Here is a 25,040-nt window from a genome sequence, read left to right on the forward strand (position 1 = left end):
TAAATCAAATCCCTCTTCAAAAATATAAAACATCTTGTTTATACCTGTTTTGGCCTAGAGAGAGAAAATCTTCTAGAGAGAGGTGATTCAGTTATTAAATATTTTTGGATGGAAAAATATCTCATCTTATTAAAATAATTTTCCCTGAAACAGAAGTTCAAAAAGATTTTAAGAAGGTGCATTAGAAATCAAGTATAATCTGTTCAAGAGGGGTCCAAATTTTTTTGAAATTTTAAATTAAGGTTCCTATGGACCAATAAGATTTATCCAAATGTAGGGAGGAGATAAATGGAAGAATAAAAGAAAAATCCCCTAAAAATGAGTAAATACTCACATAAGATGAAGAGTTGACTAAGGACAAGGTTAATAGTTAAAAAAGAGAGATATTTAGAAGAAATGCATTTTTGACACCTCAGTATGGGGGAGTTCCCCTCATGAAGGAGGCACCTATTTCACATGTGTGGGAGAGTTTTAAACTCCCAAATAATGAGATATTTTTATCTCTCCTCTCTCTTGTTTCAACTAGATCCAAAAAGTGCTAAACTGACCTAAAAATGGTCAAAAATTGACCAAACTGATCTGGAAAATTTAAGAATCAGTTTGCTTGGTTAGAGGCTCACTTTTTTCTATAAATAGAAGCCTTCCCCTTTGTTGAAGCTTAATAGTGTTTTTGCAATGTTACTCTACTTCTCCCACGAGCCAAAAACTGTGAATTTACTCATAATTCATTAGTTTTTGACCTTTCCCTCTTCTAAAGATTGGTGGCCACTCTTGTTTCAAACAAGAGTAGATCCCTCAAATCATCAAGCCAAAGGAAAGCTCTCAAATTCTCCTTGTAAGTTGGAGATTCTTCTCTTTTCTATTTAATTTTATGGTTTTTATGATTTTTGTCTTCTTTAAAGTGAATAATGATGTTATGCCTCATTGAAAAGGCATTTCCCTCTCTTCTTTAGTAAATCCAACCCTTCTGTATCCTAGATGAATGATTAATGGATAGAATCAAGTTTTTCATAATATTTTTCTTAAATAAGTAGAAAATGTTTACATTAGAATGATTTAAATACTCTTGGTAAAATTCTAGTTGATTTTAGAGAGTTAAAAATTGAAAAATGGTAAGCCATACAAAGGAGGTTATGGCAAAATTTTCTAAAAATTATGTAAAATAAGTTTTATCTCGGATAAGGAAAGTTTTTCGGGGTCCGATTTTTGGAAGAACCGATGGATTAGTCTCCTATCCAGATATTCGTGGGCGAGGCCCCGAGTGTGGGATCCTACCCCGTGCAAGAAGTGCTACTTCCGTTGCTAGCACCCTTGTTTTCATTGCGCGGAGGGGACAGGGATCTCACAACTGGTATCAGAGCAATTTGACTAATGAGGATCAACCAAAAAGCCAAAAATGTCAAAAATTTATGAAGTAGCAGTATAAGATCAGAATTGTGTAATGAAATTCATACAAATTGTTATTTGGACTGAAATTCATAAATTAGTAATTGGGTCTTCAGATGGAAGTACCACAATTGCATGGAATCCCTGACTTGCTTGAGGCCTAAACATGATGGTCTTTACCTTATAGTTCCAAGGACCGTGACTACCCGTATATACCGAGTGTATAACTGCAGCTCTTTACTGGCAGTACATACGAATAAATCTAAGACTTGAAATTATAAGCATTAATGCTATCCAGATGATGAATTCGAATGTGGTTGATATGATTTTTAAATTCTGGTTGTGAACTGATGAGTTGATTTGGATTCTGATTGAAAAATGATGATTCCTAAAAATTTAGTTGAAATGTAATAAGCTAACCAAAACCACAATGAGGATGAATGGGACGAGTCCCTGTGATGATGTTCATAACTGGAATGATGTTAATGACTTTAGCAAATCACTATGAGATTAGTGGATTGTGCTGGCAGATTACTACTATTAACTTTTGATCAGTGGATCAAGTTAAGGCATGACAAATTAAAAATCTGAAAATTGAAATCCCCATGGAGGACTGTTCAGATGGAAAAACTCAGTCTGATGGACCATTATTGTGTTAAAGATATGAATGAGATATTTTGAATGAATTGTTATCTGATAATGCATTCTATATGAGTATCTTTACCCCATGATTATGTGGGGAGCTGACCTATTTAAAGAACCCCAGAATCAGTTGAATCAAAAATCGGATTGAATCATAAATAAAGAAACTTAACAAGAATTTTCGTATTGATAGGAACATGGATCGAGGTCGTTGTGGTAGAAATGTTAACCCCCAACTCGATGAAGAAGAGCTCGACCTAGATGTTCGTAAAACTCTTCATAGTTCGCAGCTTGGTCCCTTCAAGGGTGAAGGGGAACAGTTAGGTGAAGTTGTAGAAAAGTGGATTGAGGCCATGGAGGAATACTTTGATGTAACTGGCTACAATGAGAGAAGCAAGATGGCTCTCGCCACGTTAAAGATTGTGGAAATGGCCAGGGTTGCATGGAGGAATCATTGCGAGACAAACCGTCTCGATCGAAATACCCAAACCTGGACTGATCTCAAAATTTACCTAAGGACGAGGTTCTGTCCTCCTGACTTTTTAGAAACAAAGATGAACGAATTCTTAGAGTTAACCCAGGGGAACTATTGAAGCATATCACCAAGCATTCGCCCTCCTCCTCAGATACTCACCTCCGTTGGATGAAGAATAGCTGATGGCCAGGTTCATTCGGGGACTGAACGGCCCTTTGAATATCCTGGTGTTGAATATCCTGGTGAAGAATGCCAAGCCAGTTTCCATGGCCGAAGCAGTTCGGATGGTGAAGGATTTCGCCAAAGCCTTTGATGTCAAAGTCCCGCCAAAGCCAGCACCATCACCTTTCAAAAGGTTTTTATTCCCAGAAGGTGATTCCAACCTTCCTCTGCCTAAGAGATATCAGGGTCGAGAACCCAGGATATGGGAAGTTCCAGAATGGAAGAAATGTTCTTTTCCCGAAACTCAATCCCCTAGATTTCAACTTCAAAAGTTCCACCCTTGAACAAGAGAGTGAAATGCTATAACAGTCAAGGATTTGGGCATCGTAGTATGGATTGCCCAACTCCTTTTGGATCAAGGTTTTCACGGTAGGGAAATCAAGGATTAAGATTCTAGACTCTAGCCTCTTCCTTCCAGAGTAATCAGAGTTCTATCCACCAAAATTAGGGAAATCCCAGAGGTAGACCCTCTATCCAACCTGCAGTTTCAATCCAAAGTAGTGCAAGACCTCCACCTCAGAATAAGGGAAGCCAAAGAGAGTTGTTCCCAAATCGACCGTACACTTCCAAGGCAGTACCTCTGGAAGTGATTGAAGAAGAATAAGATGAAAGAGATCATACTCCACCTGCGAGATGAGGACATCTCGCGTTTTTTAAGTGGCGTAGAATGTAAGATTCCTCCCCCAGCCCCTCATGATGTCCAAATTCTCCCCCTGTAAACTTCAAAAATATAAAAGATCTTGTTTATGCCTGTTTTGGCCTAGAGAGAGAAAATCTTCTAGAGAGAGGTGATTCAGTTAAATATTTTTGGATGGAAAAATATCTCATCTTATTAAAATAATTTCTCCTAAAACATAAGTTCAAAAAGATTTTCAGAAGGTGCATTAGAAATCAAGTATAATCTGTTCAAGACGCCTTATCCTAGGGGTCCATATTTTTTTAAAATTTTAAATTAAGGTTCCTATGGACCAATAAGATTCATCCAAATGTAGGGAGGAGATAAATGGAAGAACAAAAGGAAAATCCCCCAAAAATGAGTAAATACTCACATACGATGAAGAGTTGACTAAGGACAAGGTTAATAGTTAAAAAAGAGAGATATTTAGAAGAAATGATGCATTTTTGACACCTCAGTATGGGGGAATTTCCCTCATGAAGGAGGCGCCTATTTCACATGTGTGGGAGAGTTTTAAACTCCCAAATAATGAGATATTTTTATCTCTCCTCTCTCCTGTCAACTAGATCCAAAAAGTGAGCTAAATTGACCTAAAAATGGTTAAAAATTGACCAAACTGATTTGGAAAATTCTAGAATCAGTTTCCTTGGTTAGAGGCTCACTTTTTCCTATAAATAGAAGCCTTTCCCTTTGTTGAAGCTTAATAGTGTTTTTGCACTGTTACTCTACTTCTCCCACGAGCCAAAAACTGTGAATTTACTCATAATTCATTAGTTTTTGACCTTTCCCTCTTCTAAAGATTGGTGGCCACTCTTGTTTCAAACAAGAGTAGATCCCTCAAACCATCAAGCCAAAGGAAAGCTCTCAAATTCTTCTTGTAAGTTGGAGATTCTTCTCTTTTCTATTTAATTTTATGGTTTTTATGATTTTTGTCTTCTTTAAAGTGAATAATGATATTATGCCTCATTGAAAAGGCATTCCCCTCTCTTCTTTAGTAAATCCAACCCTTCTTTATCCTAGATGAATGATTAATGGATAGAATCAAGTTTTTCATAATGTTTTTCGTAAATAAGTAGAAAATGTTTACATTAGAATGATTTAAATACTCTTGGTGAAATTCTAGTTGATTTTAGAGAGTTAAAAATTGAAAAATGGTGGCAAAATTTTCTAAAAATTATGTAAAATAAGTTTTACCTTTTATTATTCAAAAAGATTAATCCCCATCGTATATGTATTCTTAAAGTGTTATTTTTCATTCTAAGTATAAAAAAATACATACTAGAATTATTTTATTATAAAAGTGTTATTTTCTTTAGAATTAATTTCTATGCATAGAAGGATGCATATTGAAATTTTTATTTTGATTATAAAAGTGTTACTTTTATCATAATTAGATTTTTATGCATAATTAGATGCATAAGAGAATTTTGTTTTTATTATAAAACTGTGACTTTTATCAATTTTGATTTTATGCATAGAAAGATGCATAAAGAATTTTATTTTTAATTCAAAAGAGTTATTTTCATCAATTTTGATTTTATGCATAAATAGATGCATAAAGAATTTTATTTTTATTCGAAAAGAGTTATTCTTATCAATTTTGATTTTATGCATAGAAAGATGCATAAAGAATTTTATTTTTAATTCAAAAGAGTTATTTTCATCAATTTTGATTTTATGCATACATAGATGCATAAAGAATTTTTTTTAATTCCAAAAGAGTTATTCTTATCAATTTTGATTTTATGCATAGAAAGATGCATAAAGAATTTTATTTTTAATTCAAAAGAGTTATTTTCATCAATTTTGATTTTATGCATAAATAGATGCATAATTTTTTTTAATTCCAAAAGAGTTATTTTTAGCAATTTTGATTTTATGCATAGAAAGATGCATAAAGAATTTTATTTTTAATTCAAAAGAGTTATTTTCATCAATTTTGATTTTATGCATAAATAGATGCATAAAGAATTTTACTTTTAATCCAAAAGAGTGATTCTTATCAATTTTGATTTTATGCATAGAAAGATGCATAAAAGATTTATTTTTATTTTGAAAGTATTATTTTTATTGAAATTGAATTTATGCATAGATAGATGCATAAAAGATTTATTTTTATTTTGAAAGTGTTATTCTCATTAAAATGGAATTTATGCATAGTAAAATGCATAAAAGATTTATTTTTATTTCGAAAGTATTATTTTCATTGAAATTGAATTTATGCATAGATAGATGCATAAAAGATCTATTTTTATTTTGAAAGTGTTATTCTCATTAAAATGGAATTTATGCATAGTAAAATGCATAAAAGGTTTATTTTTAATTCGAAAGTGTTATTTTCCTTAAAATTGAATTTATGCATAAATAGATGCATAAAAGGATTTTTATAAAAGTGTTATTCCTACTAAAGTTGTCTATATGCCTAATTAGATGCGTAAAGAATCTTTATATCAAAAAAATAGAATTCTCTTACATTCTATAAATAGATGTGATGAGATGTGAATGGATGGATGGAAGTGATAGGAATCAGATAGATGTAAATGGCTGGATGGAAGTGATATGAATCAGATAGATGTAAATGGCTGGATGGAAGTGATATGAATCAGATAGATGTAAATGGATGAATGGATGTGATATGAATCAGATAAATGTAAATGGATATGAATCAGATAAATGTAAATGGATGAATGGATGTGATGTCCTGTGAATTAGGATGTAAATGAATGGTATAAGATGTGAAGGAATGTGATGGCATGTGAATCGTGATATGAATGAATGATAAGAGATGTGAATGAATGACGGCATGTGAATCAGATGAATGGATGGTGGTTTGATGTGTGAATGATGTAGATTAATGTGGATGGATGTATAGATGATGTGGTTTGATGTGTGAATGATGTGGATTGATGTAGATGGATGAATGGATGATGTGGTTTGATGTGTGAATGATGTAGATCAATGTAGATGGATGTATGGATGATGTGGTTTGATGTGTGAATGATGTAGATTAATGTGGATGAATGTATAGATGATGTGGTTTGATGTGTGAATGATGTGGATTGATGTAGATAAATGAATGGATGATGTGGTTTGATGTGTGAATGATGTAGATCAATGTAGATGGATGTATGGATGATGTGGTTTGATGTGTGAATGATGTGGATTGATGTAGATGGATGAATGGATGATGTGGTTTGATGTGTGAATGGTGTAGATGGATGTCTGGATGATTTGGTTTGATGTGTGAATGATGTGGGTTGATGTAAATGGATGAATGGATGATGTGGTTTGATGTGTGAATGATGTAGATTAATGTGGATGGATGTATAGATGATGTGGTTTGATGTGTGAATGATGTGGATTGATGTAGATGGATGAATGAATGATGTGGTTTGATGTGTGAATGATGTAGATTAATGTGGATGGATGTATAAATGATATGGTTTGATGTGTGAATGATGTGGATTGATGTAGATGGATGAATGGATGGTGTGGTTTGATGTGTGAATGATGTGGGTTGATGTAAATGGATGAACGGATGATGTGGTTTGATGTGTCAATGATGTAGATTGATGTGGATGGATGTATGGGTGATGTGGATGATGTGGATGGATGTATAGGTGGATGGGTGTATGGATGATGTGGTTTAATGTATAAATGATGTGGATTGATGTAGATGGATGAATGGATGATGTGGTTTGATGTGTGAATGATGTAGATTGATGTGGATGGATGTATGGGTGATGTGGATGATGTGGATGGATGTATGGATAAGGTGGATGGATGTATGGATGATATGGACTGATGTGTGGATCGTGATCTGATATGGCAATGATGTAATGTGATAGGGATCGATGAAGATAAATTGTGGAATGATGAGAAAAGATGAAATTTTGTTGGAACTGTATCTGCATGCGAAATCTATTTTTAAAATGACTGTTTTATGTCAAGAATGCTGGGGAAGCATTTTGACCGTTTTGAATGAGGTCGTGGAGACCTATATGTTAAAGTTGCAACTGCTGATGAGACGGAGAGTCGATGGAGGACGTCTCGCGTAGCAAAGTCGGCTGAGGTCTTGGCCAGCCTCGGTTCGATTTAAAATGGTGAGCTTTCGGTACGGTGGGTGAGGGACCAAGGAAACGGCCTATGAGTGAAGCGCTATAGGTGACATGCGAAGGATCCTAGAGGGCGCTGACCATACGGTGCTCGGGCTCTGGGTCGCCGAAGATACCCACACGTACGTCGAGGAAGATATTTGGAACAAGGAGTATGAGTTGTTTTCTGAATTTCGGGCTTGGATGTGGTTGACCGATCTTGCTGGTCCTCAAACTGATGAGTCCATGGCTCTTTTATATGGATCCGTTGGTTGATCTTGCTGATCTTCAATGGAGATTCCATTTTGTTATGTGAATATATTGTCCATTACTATGAGCTCGGAACTATCGAAAAGGCCCCTGAGTGGACAGGTGGTGAGCGTTCTGGTTGCCAATAATGCCATAGGTACACTGATGAAAGAATGAATTGGAAATTAAGATTCAATTGGATAATTAGAGGTTATTGGTCACTGATATTATGGTTTGATTAAAAGATTGTTTTAAAGACAGTTGAATCGGTGAAAAAGGCAATTTCATATTGGGTGTGTAAGTGGTGTGACTAGTTTTAAGTTTGCATGAGTATCCGGCTAGGGGACGTGGGAACTCTTTTCCCTGGTACTCGAGACAAAACCTAACCAAATTCCTAATTGGATCCCATCACTACAGTGGTTGGGCGGTTGGCTAACCCAGGGGACTAGATGGGGTTAGGCTGCACTGATGGATCCCTAAGCTGAGACTCAATTCTGTTATGGTACGTTATATAAAGTAAATCTCGATCAAAAATTGTTCTATGGAAAAGAATCAATGGCTGTGCCTCTCAATGAGAAAAAAAGCCTTGGTCTCTATGATCCAAGTACAATCTTTTCCCTGATCTAACTAAGGAACTTACGGGTTTGGTCAGATCAGTTCAGTTAGCTAAGGCTTTTGACTACGTTAGAGAAAAGTTATCCTGGAGGAATCGCCCGTGCTTTCCGGATAAGGGAAGTTTTTTCGGGTTTGGTTTTTCGAAGAATTGATGGATTAATCTCCTGTCTAGATATCCGTGGTGGGCGAGGCCCCGAGTGTGGGATCCTACCCCACGCTACTTCCGTTGTTGCTAGCACCCTTGTTTTCGTTGCACAGAGGGGATAGGGATCTCACAAGCCTAAAGGGTGCTGACCATACGGTGCTCGGGCTTTGGGTCGCCAAAGATACCCACGCATACATTGAGGAAGAAAATGGAACAAGGTGCTAGAGTTGTTTTCTGAACTCGGGCATGGATCTGGTTGATTGGCCTTTGCTGGTAACGGATGAGTCCATGGCTCTTTTATATGGATCTGTTGGTTGATATTGCTTATCTTCAATAGAGAGTTGTTTTCTGAACTCGAGCATGGATCTGGTTGATTGGCCTTTGTTGCTGGTAACGGATGAGTCCATGGCTCTTTTATATGGATCTGTTGCTTATCTTCAATAGAGAGTCCATCTAGATTTTCATAAGTGAATATATTTCTGGGTACTATGAGCTAGGAACTACGTTAGGGTCAAGCTCTTCTTCATCAGTAAGAGGATCTAGCTATGATGGCCACGGTTCTCTCGCCTCATGATTCTGCCAAAAATGATACATTATTAAATTTTTATTTTGATTTCATCCACGAGATCCTAAGACTTAAGAGGTTCGGAAAATAATTTCTTAAACAAGATAAACGATCTTATTGGAGATCTATGACATATGTCCAGTAACAGATTTGGCTTCATCAATTCATCACATAATAAACAATCACTTATCCAATAGGGAATTTTTCCACAAAACACTTCTTTATTTATATAAAGGTTGCAATATGTACATAGAGCATCTCGGCTCCAGAAAGTCAAAACCTCCTCGGGAGACGCATAAGACGGCGATACTGGGCTATAGACATGTCCCGATACAAGTGTTCCCTTATTGCCAAGGGAGCTACTATCTTCTCCTTAGGAATAAAGTACCTAAGAAGTCTATAGATATGGCAGGAAAGTATGAAATCTCAAAGCGTAGGGTGATATAAAATAACACCATGTATCACTTTTAGCCTCATCAGAATCATGGTCAATGAGATATTCTACCTCAACATCGCACGCTGGTCGCAAGAGACGTGGACATACTGCCCTGTAAACCACTTGTGCTGTCGTCTCTCCACTCGGTCTAGGAAATATAAATCCTCGAAATGGCCTGTGAGTCTGGCTCGGCTCGTTCGAGTTGTAGCGGAAGAGATGAGATGCTCGAAGGCAAAAGCACTCATATCACACCAAATAAGTGTGGAACTTCCATCTATAAAACCAAATTCTTTGATTAAAAATATTCATTAATGAAGTTTAGGGAATGAAAATACAATACGTAAATGCTCTTTCTGAGTTTTTATTATAAATTTTTGATAAGAATTCATTTGTCCTTATTAGCTTTCAACAAAGCTCTGATACCAGCTATGAGACCCTCGCACCCTCCGCAGTGCACCACCTTGCTAGCGGCAAAAGCAGCATCAGCCTCTCGCGTGGGGCAGGGATCCACACTCAGGGCCTCTCCCACGGATATCCGGACAAGAGGCTAGCCCAGCGGTTCCTCCGAAACCGAGCCCGGAAACACTTCCCTTGCCCCCCGGAAGGCATGAACGATTCCTCCAAGAAAGTTATCTAATGGGGGAATTGATCTTATGAGTCAAAGTCTTAACTATCCAAACTGATCCGATCAAGCCCGAAGTCACATGGTCAGATCAAAGAAGAGACTTGCACTTGGTCCATAGAATCACCGCTTTTTTCCTCCTTTTACGAGGCACAACCACTGATTCCCTCCCATAGAACAAGGGTCTTCCTAGGACTTAATCTAACTAACGTAACTAGTCGTAACTTATTTGTATCATAGGAATCCCCTGATCCAGCGTAACCCCAACCAGCCCATGGGTTAGCCAACCACCCAACCACTATATTGCTGGGATTCCTTTATAAAAATTTGGTTATGTTTTGCCCGGATACCGAGGAAAAGAGTTTCCAGGCCCCCTAGCCGACGTTTCAAACAAAAATTAAGGTAGGCATACCATGTACACACCCAATAGGAAATTGCCATTATAATAGATTTGACTACCTTTAAAACAATCGTTCAATGAAAATCATAGTATTACTGATCATAATCCTCCAAAATATTGGATCCATTGTATTACAAAATATATCATCTGGACTCTCTGTCGAAGACCAGCTAGTCAACCAACGAGATCCAATATCAAAATTCGATTCACAAAAGTCATTCTTCTCAGTTTATCAGAATCTTCCTTGACGTACACATGGGTGTCCTAGTAGCAACCGCGAGCTTGTGCATCACCTAGTCGTCAAAACCCTCTAGGATCCTACTTAGGTGTCCTAGCACTTCACTCAGGGACCGCTTCATCGGTCCTCGCCCATCGTACCGAAAGCGCACTATTTTAACCATACCAAGGCTGGTCAAGACCTCGACAGGCTTTGCCGCGCGAGTGATGTCCCTTGACGACTCCTTGCCAGCTGTTGTTGCAAAACGAGCCTCTTCTTAGTTAAACACATACCAAATGCTTCCTCCAGCATTGTGGCGTAAAACAGTCCTTTAAGAGAAAACAGAGGTTCTATGCAAGTAAAATTCTCGGTTTGAGATTGGTTTCACAAAACCCTTTTTCCTTAATCCATATTTTCATAATGAGAATCATTGATCTCTCATCAAGGTAATCTACCCATCATTTGACTGGATGTCCAACTAGATTCTTGGTGATTTCGGTCAAGGGAAAACTAGGTTAATTCAACAATAGTCTATTCTTTGTATTAAGAACTGGAATTGGTCACAAAGTTTTTGTTTAATTCAGTATCAGATCGAGAGATGAACAAGTAGTTTACTGGTCGTCCCTCTCACAGTCGTGGTCTAACCAAAATTATTTGATTTCTAACTTTGATTCCAAGGATTTTCTTCAAATAAACATATAACCGTAAGAAAATTCCAACTTTATGAAATGCCAAAATAGCAAGACAAGCATGTCCTGAAGGTAAATAAGATCCAGATCCAAATCTCGAGAATAGAAGGAAAGTGTGCACAGATCCAGATCTGAAGAACCGAATGGAAGTGTGTTTTAGAGACAAAGATCCAGATCTGGAGACTGCCAACAAGATGAAGTTTTCAACCAGTATCTGAAAGGTGCCCAAGGGGAAGATCCCGAGTTCTATCAGGATCGGGAATCATGATAGGATTCTGGAGTCGACTGAAATAAACAAAATCCAAAATTAGAATGTATATATGTAAATATGATTTTAGTATGCATAGAAATACAAGAGCCAGCTGGTAGTAGCAGTGTGGAAATGGTGCAAAAAGAGAGGTCGTAACCCCGAAAAAGGGTGCATGAATAGAAAGGGACACATGTCGTGTTGCTCTCGCCAACTCCTAGCCCAACAATAAATGACCTCGCTGAAGGCGCCGCAAGCGAATTAAAGTGAGTGAGTCAAGAAAACTTTTGATGTGGCTATTGTTGAAGTCAAAAGCATTCGAGAGAGGCATGAAATATTCTTTTTGAATTATGAGGTTAATAAAAAGCTTATTCACCTCTTGAGTTCTAGAATAGTGGGATTTTATGGTTAAGATGTTATTATTGAAGGGGTTTATTATTGGTGGTAAGGTTTCGATGGGTGTCACCTGAGGAAAACCTAATGTTCTTACACCTAAAATGGAAATCTAGGCAATGGGTCATACCATTAACCAGGCTTTCATCCCTACCATGACCTCGCCATCTAGAGATTTGTTTAGAAGGATGTCTATGAACGAGGCTATGGTGCATACACACTTGCATTATTCCACCAGAGTGGGTGAGTATTTGTGTTTACTCACTAAGCAATTGCTACAATAGTCGGCCAATTGAAAGAAGAATGTAAGTCAATGAGCTTACCCTTTGATGTGATTGGTTAATGATGTGCTTTTATATCCAAGTATTGTAGCCCTGTAACTTATGAAGTTCTCTTTAGTGTGACCTAAAGGTATGAGTGAGGCATGATGGTATGGGTCAATCTCTTTTTTTTTTATTTTTTTAAAATTATATTTAAGTGATCTATATATCCATGCAATGATTTGGAAAGGGTTTCCTCTTCATGCAAAAACATGCTAGTTTTACATGGTCGTGAATATCTACAGATATTGATGTCAAAAAAGTGCCATCATATTGAGGCACAAATATGTTAAAATGGTTCACTTCACTAATTCAAAGAAGATGAGATCAATGTATAAAAATACACTCTTGACATTTTTCATGACATTGTGAGAGGTTCCCAAGGCTCAAAACAAATATGAAAGGTGCCAATAAATAATAAATATATGATGATGTGTAAAGGTTCCAAGGTGGCAAGGACAACGTGGTAGCAGGGAGGACAAGAGCATGTGCTAGAAAGACAAAATAGAAGGTGTATGGTCGAAGGAGAGGGACGGCGCAAAGGTTCTTGAAGACGATGAGGCGACGCGACGGGGAAAAAGGAGGTTTTCGGGACAATTCATGCATTAGGGGAAGGTTGAGGTCTATAGGGGCCCTTTAAGCTGCCATATTATGATTTTAATGAATTTTTGTTAAAACAATAAGTTTCTTTGACTTTAGATACCTTCTTGTTCTTCAAACGGCTAGAAGTTTGAATTTCAAGGTTTCTCGCCAAAATTGAATTTGAAATCGAGCGAGCAAAACTATATCATGTGACATATCTATGGAAAGAGCTCGACGAGTAGATTCTGGATCTGTAATCTCCGACAAATTGTGAGCTCATATGTAGAAGTTATGGACGTCCGATATTTCAAAAACTTTCCCCCCCCCACTTTTTGGAAATGAAAAGTACAAAAAGGCATCTTCTAGAGAATCTTTTGACCACCTTTAATCACCCAACATTTTTGTATACATGGCATCACACGATTGGCTCTTTTCCTTAATAACCTTTTAATCACATGGCATCTTAAAGGGCCCCTATAGACCTCAACCTTCCCCTAATGGGGGAGACAAAAAAGAAGGGAGTCAGAGGAGTTAAAACAAGTGAACAATGAGTGAAGCAGGAGATGTACCTACAGTGAAGTAATCTATCTGTAGAGAAAAGATCATCTAGTTTTTAGAGGGAGAAGAAGATATGTTCAATGAATCAAGGAAGAGAAGGTGTTAGGATCAAGAGAATCATTTAAGAGTGGTGTAACTGATGGTTTCTACAAGGCTTCTCTGTTAGAGACGTGATTCTAGTATCGAGAAACGTGATCAATTGCTATTTTCATATGTCAGTTAGATGCAAAATTTTGTTCGTCTAGGGAAGGCATACAGTCTGCGATAGTGAGTTCACTATAACTTGAAAAGAATCTTGATTCTATAGGTGAACAAATTACAAGTTTTTAGTGTGTTTATCTGATGGTTTTTAACCCATTGTCGTCTCAGGGTTATTGAGACAATCTTTCTTTGTTTTGAGCATAAAACAGTGAGTTTGAAGCTTGTACCTGTGTCTTGGACAATGAGAATATTTTTTTTCGGAGTTTGGATTGAGTTGTTCTGTTTGATTTTGTTGAGTTAGAAAATCTGTGGAGAAGTGTCAAATGATTAGGGTGGCTTGAGCTACTTCATGATAGAGACAATCTTCTTCTATTGAAAACCTGCTATGGGTTAAAAGAGTGTCAGCTAAAGACAACCATGTGTCTAGGAGGTCAGCAGATCATAGGGGGTATCTAACATGGCTTTGTGGATGATAGATTGATACCAGCTGATCAGGAAGGGTAATAAGAAACCACAAGAGGTTGAATATTAGGGCATCCGAACCAGTTTATAGGATTATAGGGAAGAATAGAGTCGATAGGAGATCCAAGAAAGTACTAGGGATTAGTGTTTATGGTTAGCTAAAAGCTAGAGGACATCTTGGAAGTTTTAAGGACATGTTTCCGTCTGTAGATAAGAGGAAGACTTTCAGAAGCAGAAATAGTCATTTCTAGTTCAGTTGATTTGCAATAAAATCAACTGAGGGTATAGGGGCTTGCTCTAGCTTGTTTGTGTTTGGGAGAAGTGATGATGAGTCCCTTCAGACAGACATGAGATTTGTCAAAAGTCAGCAGCCAATCGGTAGACGGGTTTGTGATCTATGAGTGCTTTCTAAGGTAGCCAAGAGTCATCCATGGTTTTAAGGTTAGATCCATTATTGACTTGAGTGTTCTAATGGTCTAGAATTGTCTGCTAGAGACAAACGAGAGGAAGTTTGACCCAGGTATTAGTTTACTCTACTTTGGACACTCATGTCTACCTAAGTTTGATTAGGCAGAAGGGAGATAGAGATGTGTCAGCAGCACACGATAGTTGATTGAGTGAGAGGACTTCAAAAGTAAGGCTAGAAGGCTAGCTGACAATGCAGAGGAGAAGAGGCCTAGGTCAGATGGGTCAGTTCTAGCCATCCTTAAGTGGTTTTGAGGAAGGTGTGAGCTTACTATGGTTAGTTGAATGCATGTAAAGTCTGAGGGAGAGGGAGAGATTGTGGATGCAGAGGAGAAGCTTTGTTTTTGTTAAGGTTTTGGAAGCATCTGGGTCTGAGGTAGAACTCATTTTGTTTCTGTCAGTAGGGGAGCAGAAGGGGGTCGCGGGTAAGGTTCTGGGATAGTGACTACCAGGTTTGCTAACAAGGGAGGATCAGAGAGGATCCAAAAAGACTCATTCTAGAATATAAACTTAAAGGAGGTTTTTAAGGTGTTTTTCTAATATCATTTTTACATTGGTCAAAATGAATTTTGGTTAGCTCTAGGATGCTAATGGGTGCTAAGGAGTTATGAAGCAAGCCTTTGAGGTGTTCTGATGTTGGCAGACATTTTTTCAGTCTGGAGTTATCAGCTTGTGTCTGTTTTGGATAACAGATAATATTTAATCTGCCTGGGGTAGCTGAGAGAGATTTAGGTTAGCTAATCGTTAGTTGTGGTAATATTTAATCTGTCTGGAGATAGTTGAGAGAGATTTAGGTCAGTTAATCGTCAGATGTGGTCGGTTGAGGCTTTTGGGTAAAAGATTTGAGGTCTAAAATATAAGGTATGACAGTGGAGGATGGTAGGAGGTAGTGATCAGGTTGGATAGTAAGGTGAAGAGGTTCCTATTTGTGTCAGCTAGATGTTAGGGTATAGAGCCTGAGCTGATAGTAGTTGTCATTTGAGCTTGGATCATCCTAGATTCTTTAAGTTTTGATCCTTACATATTTTCTTCTTGTGTGTCTATTGGTGGAGTTACTGATGCCATCATAGCCAGCCACCAAACATGCTTTAGTGCCCCTATGAGGAGCATAAAGCTCTTGTTTAAAACTTTGATCTGTAGGTTGGAGGTTACTTGTAGACAGGACGAATGGCTGATTCTACATATGATGTCCTCATAGGTGAGAGAGGAGAAGATGTCTCTCCATTTTTGAGAAGGGTAGAGGTGAAATATTTAAGAAATAATAGAGATGATGACGTGTATAAGGATAGAATGATGGGGTTGCTTCTGGAAGCGAAATCTAGGGAGTGGTATGAAGATGTGCTGACAAAAGAGCAAAGGGGTAACTGGGATTATTTGAGGAATGCACTAAGGAGGAAGTATAGGAGGACTGAGAGTCGAGAGGAGATCAACAAGTTATACCAAGGGGAGGAAAACACCATATTAGAGAATTTGGGAATCTCCCAATTCCCATTTTTGAATACTAAAAAAGGGGGGACATGGATAACATGTTTGTAAGTTTCTCAAAGCCCTATCATGTGACCTATCATTGGAAAGCGCTTGAAAAATGGGATCTAAAGAGCCATAAACCACTCATTTTGGATTAATGGTGTTCAAGTTATGGAAAATCCAAAGTTTTGACCACATGTCCCAAACTTGTGGGAAATTCCCATATTCCCCAATATGGTGTTGGAAGAAGATATTTCTACTTTTGCTAATAGATTTGAGGGAGTTTGGAGGAAAAAAGTAAGGGTATTAGGGGAGAATTATGTACCCCTTGATTTTCTAAAGAAAGATAGGTTCATAGGGATGTTGCATGGAGTCATAAAGCATAAGGTTAAGCTAAAGGACCCAAATTATTATGTTGAAGCAGTCAAACTAGAAATAGAACAGTGGAAGAAGAGAGTGAGGAGGCAAGAGCTGACACGTAAAGAAAGAGAGTCGGCTCTATCCAACCAGGTTTGAGCAGAGAGCTAGAGGACATGTAGTTGAGCCATTGCCATTTCAGGTTCATGTAGAGAGAGGTCAGCTTGTTGAGATTTCTAGGGTAGTAGAGGTCAAAAACAGAAATCAAGAGGGACTGCATTAGGAAATCCAGAGGCTTACATAGCAGATTGGGAACTTGAACCTTGCTTTGCAGGGTATTCAAAATCAGGCTAGAAGACCATAGGTTGATAAACCATTGAGAAACAAAATGGATAATTTTCAATGTTTTAACTATGGGGAATGGGGGCATATTGCTCCACAGTGTTCCCATAGAAGGAGGGAACCTAGGGGTGTATATCCAATAATTCAGAGGCCTGAAGGAAATATGGGGTGTATATCCAATAATTCAGAGGCCTGAAGGAAATATGGGAGTTAAAAATAGGGAGGTGAACAATGGGGTTCAAGGGTAGGTACAAGGGCAGTTTTGCCACCATAAGGTCCTTTACGAAATGTACATATGTTGGAGACCATTAAAGAAGAAGTGGAGGAAGATGAGGAAGACATGTTAGAAAACAAGAGAACCAAGTTGAAAAGGTCTGAATCAAAGGGAGCTAGTGGTAAGGAGAATAGGGAAAAAAAGAAAAGAGAGAAAGGGAAGGCACCCATTGATAAGCCTGAGTCTAGTAAGGAAGGGAGAGTCAAAGCTAGGAGGAGGAAAATTGGAATGGGAGACTATCAAATTGGGAGAAGGGGAATCCCCTTATAGCCTCCTCATAGATGTTAAGAATAAGAAGGCAGATATAACTTATGATCACCTATAGCTAAATTCAAACATAATAAGATAATGGCATAAGATGGTCAATGTCAGAAGAGTTAAAGCCAAGACACCTCAAGCCAATATAGTGCTGCAGACATAAATAGGATTTCTGACATTGTGCCAATTGTAGATGTTTGGATACAAGGCAAAAAGGTAAGTAAAGTGTATATAGAAGGTATGCTGAGTCCATTAAAGAAAAAGTGAAGGAAGATGAGGCAAACATGTTAGCAAACAAGAGAAACAAGTTGAAAAGTTCTAAATCAGAGAGGGAGCTGGTAAGGAGACTAGGGAAAAAAAGAAAAGAGATAAAGGGAAGGCACCCATGGAGAAGTTTGAGTCTAGTAAGCAAGGGAGAGTCAGAGCCACAAGGAGGAAAATTGGAATGGAAGACTTTCAACTCGGTGAACCGGAATCCCCTTATAGTCTCCTGACAGATGTCAAGAATAAGAAGGTAGATATAACTTATGGCCAGCTACTACAAGTGAATTCAAACATAAGAGGACAATGGCATAAGCTGGCGAGTGTTAGGAGAGTCAAAGTCAAGACACCTCAAGCCAATGTAGTGTAGTTGAACAGGGTGTTTGACATTTTGCCAATTGTGGATGTCTGGATACAGGAGGGAAAAAAGATAAGTAAAATTTATATAGATGTTGGAGCCCTAGTCTGTGTAATGACAAAGGAAGTAGTTCATGACTTGGGTTTGAAAGTGATAGGGAAGTCCATTTTTAGTGTGAAAATGGCTAATAACTCTAAAGTCAAATGATTGGGTGAGTCTATGGAAATGAATGTATTGGGGAAAAAGGTTGTGACTAACATGCATACAATGCCAGCTAAGGTTAGGGCGTATCCTATTACATTAGGTAGGCTCGAGCTCATGGCTATGAGGTCCAGACAAGACTGCTATATAGAGGGTGTATAGACCTATTTATTGACAAGACTGCTATATAGAGGGTGTATAGACCTATTTATTGACAGACTCAAGGGAAAAAGAATAAGGTATGATCTAAAGACAGGTAAAAAATTGGAGATTGGGGAGAAGCTCAAGACAGAGAGGGAAGTTTATTCAACTTCTGCTGGTAATTATGAAGACTATTCTACAAGTTCATTTGAGACAGATGGGGTGTCAGAGCTGGACCAAAGTCTATTAGAACTAGAGGTAGACATATGTGGTGTACATGTGACTAACCATCCAACAGAGTCAACTAGTATTAAAATGTGAAGCCAAATATTCCCAAAGATGAGTTCATGTAGATGCTAGCAAATAATCTGACTAAAGAAGAGAAAAAGCTGTATGAAGAGTTGTTGGACAAGTACCCAAATTTTTTGCAAAAGATTATACTCAGATGAGGGGAACCAGTAGTTTTGTACATGAAATTAAGTTGAAAAAAGGTGCTAAACCAGTAGTTCAAAAGCTAAGAAGATTGGGAACAATACAGAGACAAATTTTAGAGACTTAGGTTACCAAGCTGCTGCAAAACAAGAAGGTTTTATCTATCCTGTAGATGATGCTGAGTGGGTGTCTTTGGTTGCAATTGTTCCTAAAAAAGGTAATAAATGGAGGATCTATGTAGATTATAAACCATTGAATGCAGCTACGAAGAGACATCACTATCCAGTTCCCTTTGAAGATGAGATCCTAGATCAGGTAGCTGGACATGAAAGGTACTCTGTATGTGATGGATTTAGTGGTTACTATCAAAAAAGGATTTCTCTTGAGAACTAGAAGAAGACTAGTTTCATTACTCCATGGGGAGTATTTTGCTATAGGGTGATGCCTTTTGGTTTTCTTAATGTCTATGCTAGCTTCTAGAACTGGGTAGACAAGGTTCTTGCATGATACTTGGGGACTTTTGTGAGAATTTCATGGATTATTTTTGTGTGTATAGTGACAAGTTGTTGCATGTACAGAAGCTGGATGTCGAGCTGTGGCAATAATAGCATGTGAAGTTAGTTGTTCCTCCAGAACTTGCTTGGCTTCTTCTTGCAGAAAACTTTTCACACCCTCTATTCCCAAACCTTCCCCTTCCAAGAGGTCTTCTTTCCGCTCCCTCTATGTTATTCACCATGGGAGCTCTATTTTTCATGTTGTATCTATAGTTCCATGTAATGTGGTTGTACATGTTATAGATTGAATAAATTGGAGGTACTATGCATTCCTCTTTAAGGTGGTCTGCTTGTTTGCATTGTGAGAGCAGAACACATTTTTTTGAAAATCTGCTCCTTTACCCTTTTTCATTTCTTGTACCAACTACTTTACGTGCTGCTGCATTAATTCTTCAGAACTTTCTTGTACCTTTCTGGACTTCTTCTTTTTGTCTTTCATTTTTGCTACTGCCACACCAGAGTGTCTTGTGAAGAGTCGCTTGAATCGTCCTCTTAGGTGGTGATGCTCTTCCTAGGCTTCCTTTTTTGTCTCCTTTCTCGACTTCTATTTTATGCCCTTTTGGCTAGCTCCACCAATTCCTCAAATCTTCTTTAGTTTTCGCTTACTTTTGTGTTGACTGTTTTGCAAGAATGTCCAGCTTAAGCCCTTGGACAAACCAGTCAACAATAATTTGCATCAAGGGTTGAGTTTGATCTACCACTCTCTGCCTCAAGCTCAATAGCTTCTTTTCGTGCATAAGCTTCCACATCCATGTCCTCTTGAGACGAAGCTCTCTCATTTGATCACACAGAGTTAAGTTACGGATTTGATCTTGCAGAATCTTCCCAGAAAGGCAATCATGACTTCTTTATAGGTCTGGAAGTGGTTGTCTTGATATCTTAACACCCACTCCATTGCTTTGGCCTTGAAGGTATTCATGACGGCATCTCTGCAAATTTCACTTAGCTCTCGTTCTTCTAAATCCTGAGGTCCAGCCACTTTCCAGTATTGCTCAAACTTCCTCACATGTAGGTTTGCATCTTCCCCTTTATCACCTGAAAACACCGAGAAATTTTTGGCTAGTGACACCATGGCTCCCTTGAACCTTCTCTGGGGGTTTACTTGTGGTTTTTCTTGTTGGTTTGGTTGCTCCTACCTTCCTGGGTTTTCCAAACCTAGTTGTGGTTGTTCTTGTTGGTTTGGTTGCTCTTCCCTTCCTGGGTTTTCCAAACAAGGAGTGTGTGTTGCCTGTCTTTCTTGGCAGTCCTTTTCGTGGTTGAAATTGTATCTAAGTTCTAAAGCTTCCTCTTGCTTGTGTAGGTTAGCGGATATTTCCACACTATCTTCTTGACAATGTGAAGTACTCCTAGCTATATGCTTTCTAGAGAATCTTTCAAGAGGAATTAGTTTTCACATCTTCTGGCTTCTTACATATGACAACGGCATGCTTGAATGTGGTTGGGTTGTGCAATGAGCAACTCTTCATGTTGATTTTTCCAGAAGATTCCCTCCATACTGTGATTTCACCATGTGTCTGTTTCAAAGCCCTCTTACCCTTGCCTAATGGTGCCGATTGCTACACCTAGAGGTTTGTTGTGAGCTCCCTAGCAGGATTGCCAGGTTTTTCTCCCTAATTTTTCTATTAGCAGAATGGCAAGACAGCAGTCTAGTGTGGCAGACTAGTCAGGCAATGTTGTGGGAGACATGAAGACTCCCACCAGAGGTTCAGGGTTCAAACATCAATTCTAAAGTGGTTGTGGAGAATGCTCCGGACTTCTCTCTCATGGGTAGGCTTGAGTGCATTGAATATGTATCACTCCCTTCTGGACTCAGCTCTCACTTAGCATGTACACATGAGTAGAACTACGACATAATCATTCACTATAGAGTAACAGTTGACACGAAAAGGAAGAGTAATAACAAGTGTGCCTTTTGTTCCATTCGAGAAGTATTACAAAGTGAGGAAGAGGACATTTATAAGACTTTGACACATTACAAGCTCCATGACATGACAACCAATTAACATTGTAAGCTTACAAGGCTACACTAGAGTACACAAACCATGAGTCTACACATGCACATGCTAGCACACTCTCCTCATCCATCTCTCTCTTTTTTGCAATAGTTGATCACTCTTTTTTAAGTTGTGCCTTCTTGATCTTGGTCACAGCTCCAAGGTGGTTACAGTTCCTCGCCTCTATGCACGTGTGACACCAAGGTAGTGCTCACGTCGTGCGTTGTGGGTTGACTGCTCTGTCAATTGCCACCAACCCTTCCGTTGCTATTGCACCGTGAGGCGCAAACAACATGAACCAAAAATATATACTTATAAACCTAGAGCTCACAAATTCTTTTAAAAAATGGAAAGAAAAGATGAGTTGTTAAAAAAATATGCTATTGATGTGCTTAAAACTGAGTTTCCAATTCCACATCTGATCCTCAGCTTCTTGAATGACTAGATGAAGAAGAGGATGAAGCTAACACTCTCTATAATAGGAGAGCAAACATTATGAGAGCGGCCAAGTCCAACTCGGAGAAGCCTAGTATTTGCTCACTAGAGGAGTGGAGGCACGTGTGGAGCTTTGCGAGGAAGCATCCAAGTGCATATCAACAATAAGCATCGTTTCCTCTTAAAACCATGCTTTTCTTGATTTATGATGAATTAATGTTTATGTTTAAGCTTAGGTTTATACATAAACTAATTTTTAGAGAAAAGGAGGAGGAGGTTCAAGGAGGGGTAGAATTTAAATTTGGAGGTTTGAGGAGACGTGCAAAGCACGAATTAGCCCACTAGTATGTGTTAAAGTTGGCATGCATGAGTATGAATATGAGGATATCGATTACATTAACCATGGACAACCAAGGTACAAGGAGAGGAGAGAAAAAAGAAATCTTGAATTTTTAAAAAATCTAGGGAAAATCCCCTTCGATTGACCCTTTGTATTCTAGCTTCCATTCCTGAGTTTCACTTCTTAATGTCTTTTACATACCATAGCAACGTGCGGGTTGAGTACTAGTAGTACTAAATGCATACACAAACTCATGAATCTCTCTCTCTATATATGTGTATCCTTGCCTAGATCGTGATAACTTGAGGTGGGAGCGTGGAAGGGTTAATTTCCCCTTTCAAATGGGCGCAGCTTGAGGCCCCAAAAGGGCCACCACATTTGCCCACCATAATGTGAGCACCTGATGCTAAGAACATTACGAAACGCGCCCCCCTAACCTCTGCTCCCCTCTCCCTCTCTTTTCCCCCTAAGGGTGGCTATGAGACTCCTCTTAGCCATGATCTTTTGTTATCTTCATGGTCAGATCTTCCGATTCCGATGATGGCCAAACCTGCGGCCCTTTGCCCATGTCTTGTGCCAATCTTACGAGCATCTCTTTTCCTTTCGGGGCATTTTCTCCTTGCGCCGCCTCCCCTAGCTTCCTCTTATCCAACTACAGCATGACGTAGGCTTACTGGGATACTTTCAAGGATGCCTGTCCCGATGGCTTTGGCATCCTTGGCCCTCTGGTTGTGATGGACATCTACCGCGCGGAGACTTGCAAAAGCAGCTTCGTAAACCTCACTTGGCGGCAGAGCCCAGCTAGTGCGCCTCAGAATGCTAATCAGGATCTTTGCACCCCTCTTGCTTCTTACGCGGCGACATATCTTCCTATCTCCCTATCTCAATCAATCTCACGGCCTTTGCAAACTCCCCAAGTCATGACGTGAAGTTACAGACGTGAAAGTCATGATGCGAAATAGCCGACCGTGAAAGTCATGACGTGAAGATCTAAGACGTGAAAGTCATGACATGAAATAGCAGACGTGAAATTTATGATGTGAAGATCTAAGACGTGAAAGTCATGACATGAAATAGTAGACGTGAAAGTGAAACAGCAGACATGAAAGTCATGACGTGAAATTACAGACGTGAAAGTCATGACGTGAAAGTGCAGGGACTGACATGGGCCGTGACTTTACAACTATGTTTGCACTTTCTTAGGATGGATCATTTATCATTTCCAGAGGGGTGACAAGAGCATTGTTATTTTGTTCTTGATGTGCTCTTAAGTGTCCGTATTTGATCTTGAATTTATTGCTGAAATGATGTCGAGGCAGTAGGGAAGACTGCTGATTGTTTGCTTGAATAGACAAGCTCTTGTGTTGGTGCTGGATGCACGAGAGTGGTTGAGGGATTTGCTTGCTATTTCTTGGGCCTCCATTGTTGTCAAATTATAGGAGGTGAAGTTGTTGGGGTTGAAGTTGCTGGTGAGGTTTTCTTCATATTGTTCGATTTTGGCAACCATATGATGAAATTACCATCATAGTATCCTTGTTGTTGAAGTACATGCACAGGCACCCATCTTTGATGACGAACATTGTAACTTGGTTGCCGATGTGCTTGGTGTTGAGGCTTCCTTCTTTGTGCGAGCTTAGGGGACTTTGTGATGCACTTGGGGATCCAAGCTTTGGTATTTCTTTGGTAGTACCCTTGTGCTTGCAGCAATGTTTTTGGTACCCACACTTGCTGCATTGGTGGAGTTCTTTGAGGAACTCGCATAGGCTTTTGTGGACGGTGTTGTGGAGTACTCTTGTTCTTCCTTTGCTTTTGAGTATTGCATTGAGGAAGAGGTTTTGACTATCAAGGCACCCAAATTTGATTGGCACCTTCATAGTAGCCTTGAGCTACAAGTAGCTGCTTCTGCTTCTCCACCCACATTTTGATACTATTAAGATATCTTGATTGTGGTTGTCCTAGTGGACTTTTCTTTTGGGGTGATGTGGAAGGTTTGGGGCCATCCTTGACTTTGGTTGTTTGGCACTGAGGCTACAGGTTTGAGACTTATTGGCATTGTTGATGATGAGGTTAGAGTCTCTTGTTGAGTGGTTGTTGATGATAAGGCCTTTGAGCATGTGGTCGTCTCCTTTGTTGAGGTTTGTCGATGAAGATGCATAGGAACGGGGGCCTTTCCTTTGATTTCTCTGTTAGAATTAGATTGTTGGGCTGGCTCTGGGAAATTCTTCAGGAATAGCTACTGATTGTGAGGTTTTGGCATCGAACTTCATAGGTGAGGATGGGGTTGATGGAGTAGAGGCTTTATCGGAGTTGGTTGTTAATGCAGATGGTAGGTCATTGTGCAGAGGGGCTTTTATGGAAGAGTCTTGTATCCTTTTGCATTCAGCATCATAGATATCCATTAAGGTTGGATCCTCTTCTTTTGGCAGTATGGTATTGTCAACTTTTTATCGTTGACCATCATGATGACCCTATCACTAGCAAAGCACAGTGGTGCTTGGGTAGCAACAGTCCATTTATGCCCCAAGATCAAATTTTCTTCCAACACATACTCAACCACAAAAAACTTGCAAGTGAGGGGGTTAGTTTCAGTATACATTGTATGTTCAAAGTACCCCAAACCTGGCATGTTCAAGTCTTGTGTAAAGGTAATCCTTGCAGGATGTGCCGTGAGTGTCAGTTGACCTAACAAATCCCATAGCTCAAGGTTCATGAGATTGTGTTCTCGTGTTGGATAGAGCTATGCTTGAGCTATGGTGATTTTATTTGCAATCTCCAATCCAACCAGAATCCTAGGGATCTTTTTAGTAAGATGTGTTGGAAGTTCTAGCTCTTGCAAGGTTTCCTCCTCCCGTAATAGCAATTGTACATTGCATGTAGGAGTGTTCAAGGTTACTGTTTGCATGGATTCATCTAGTGAATACAACGATGCACTTATCCAAGGTCCGCCAAGGATAACATCATGCTC

Source organism: Cibotium barometz, chromosome 50 (assembly GCF_041138505.1).
Source record: "Cibotium barometz isolate CiBa-2024 chromosome 50, ASM4113850v1, whole genome shotgun sequence".
Lineage (NCBI taxonomy): Eukaryota > Viridiplantae > Streptophyta > Polypodiopsida > Cyatheales > Cibotiaceae > Cibotium > Cibotium barometz.